Below are 2,326 nucleotides of genomic sequence, written 5' to 3'. Positions count from 1 at the left end.
TAGGTCAATACTCAACCACTGAGCCACTTTGGCTAGGCAAGATTTTTTATTTCTGTTCTTTAATCAACTAAATGTTTGGTTTCTAATGAAAAGCCAATAGCATTAGCAGTCATAATTTTGTTTATAATTTTCTTTCTATATTTACAACAAAAGGTAAAGTTTTAAAATTCATGAAATTTATATTCTAGATATTTTTTAGCCTGAAAAACAAAGTCCTCCATTGGTATTACAACACCTTCAATTTATGTTGAATCTACAATATAATTAGGAGGTATTTTTCTCTATTTACTAGATTTATATTGAGTCAAAACTGAGATAATATTGTTTTTCCAAACAACATTTATTTGTCAGCCCAGAGTTTGTCTTATGTTTTACTTAATATTGTGTTTCATTCATTGTAATCTGTTTCAAAACCAGATTAAAATGAATATGTATGATGGTTTGTATAAAAAAGAAGACCCAGAGTCCTCAAAATATGTAATTCTACTAATATTTAAGCTGCATGCCTCTGTCTTCACACAGTACATTTTCCAACAGAGTTTCCAAAGCAAGGGTGACTTCACAAGTCATGATTCTCACCATTTCTTTTTAATTCTCACCAGATGACATATGATATGTTTATTGATTTTAGAGAGAGAGGAGGAAGGGGGGGGAGAGAGAGAGAGAGAGAGAGAGAGAGAGAGAGAGAGAGGAGGAAGGCAGAGAGAGAGAGAGAGAGAGAGAGAGATCAGTTGCCTCCTGCATTCAACCCAACAGGGGATTGAACCTGCCACCCAGGTATGTGCCCTACCCAGGAATCAAACCCTCAACCTTTTGGTGTACAGGATGACAATACAACCAACTGAACAGACCACCCAGGGCACAACTCTCCCATTTTTAATACAACTGCCTTCTGTCTTGCAGTGGTAGAGGTACTAGATAATATATTATACAAATGTAAAACAAAATGTTTATTATTTTAACACCTTACTCCAAAATTCTTGCTAGAGTCATGTTAATCAATTTTGACCAAGAACTGCAAGGCAAACAAATATTTTATTTTCTAAAAATGCAACCTAGGTGACAAGGATTTGGATAAAAATCCAAGAGTGAAAGAGGGACGTTTATGAAGACAGACAAGGGGGTGGATTTCAAAACAAGGTGTTTTGAAATAGCTATGATTGGTGCTCTCAAGCAGATTCAAACTATGCTGTACATGATTGATTGCTTATGTCTCCTGCTAGGTGAAAAACTTATTTTTCACAGAGTTCAGTGATGTAGGCCAGTTCCAAGAACTGTATCAGGATGTGGGAGTTTGGTTTAATCCACTTGAAAAGTTCCGTTTCACATGTAGTGCATGTATTCACCTCAGCTTCCTGGAGGCCTCTGGTTCCTTTGTTCATTGCTCTGTTGACAATACTACCTCTCTTTTGCTGTTTTTCTCTGATAGAGGAAAATTTACATGTTTGTAAAAAATTAATTGACATGCCTACTGAAGCAGAGGTGGGCTAATACAGGGATGTGAATCTAGCACAAACCTAAGCAATAAAAAATGACTTCTAAATTACTTTGTGAAAGTAATTATGTTTCCTCCAAAAAGCAAGTTAGTGGATAGAGGAAAGCAGATACTAGTAGAATAAGAAAGAGGAAAGAATAGAGGCATCAGGGAGAAAGAGAATGATCTTTGGGGGAATGGAAGGCTTGTGTTTCCATTAGGGGTACAATGGACAAAAAGTCTTAGGAAAAAAAGATGCCCCCTCCACACATCTTCAGAGGCATCTGGTACATTCACCAATGCTTTTTGGATAGGCTGCATTTCGGAGTGGGGTTTATAGGAGCTGTTGTCTTTCACTCTATCTTAGATGAATTATCATATAAAACTGAGAGGTCACCTTCAGCATGACTGCAAAAGTGATGCTGCAAGGGATCAAACAATGACCCAGTATGATCTCAGCTAGCCTGGGAAAACCACCCAAATCTCAGATCATAGAAATGTAATGGACTCACTCCTTGATCTGATTTTCCCTTTGGAGCATTTATTAATCAGGCTTCTCCAGAGAAACAGAACTAATAAGATAGAGATGATAGATTAGATATAGATAGATAGATAGATAGATAGATAGATAGATAGATAGATAATAGATAGAGATATATAGTGCCCTGGCTGGTATGGCTCAGGTGGTTGCTGGTTGGATTCTCTGTCAGGGCACATGCCTGAGTTGAAGGCTTGATCATCAGTGGGGGGTATGCAGGAGGCAGCTGATTGATGTTCTCTCTCTCTCTCTGTGTTTCTCTCTCTTCCTTCCTCTTCTGAATCAGTAATATATATATATATATATATATATAT

The sequence above is a fragment of the Myotis lucifugus genome, unplaced genomic scaffold (assembly GCF_000147115.1).
Source record: "Myotis lucifugus unplaced genomic scaffold, Myoluc2.0 scaffold_110, whole genome shotgun sequence".
In the NCBI taxonomy this organism is placed as follows: Eukaryota; Metazoa; Chordata; class Mammalia; order Chiroptera; family Vespertilionidae; genus Myotis; species Myotis lucifugus.
Note: the sequence above shows the minus strand (reverse complement) of the source record.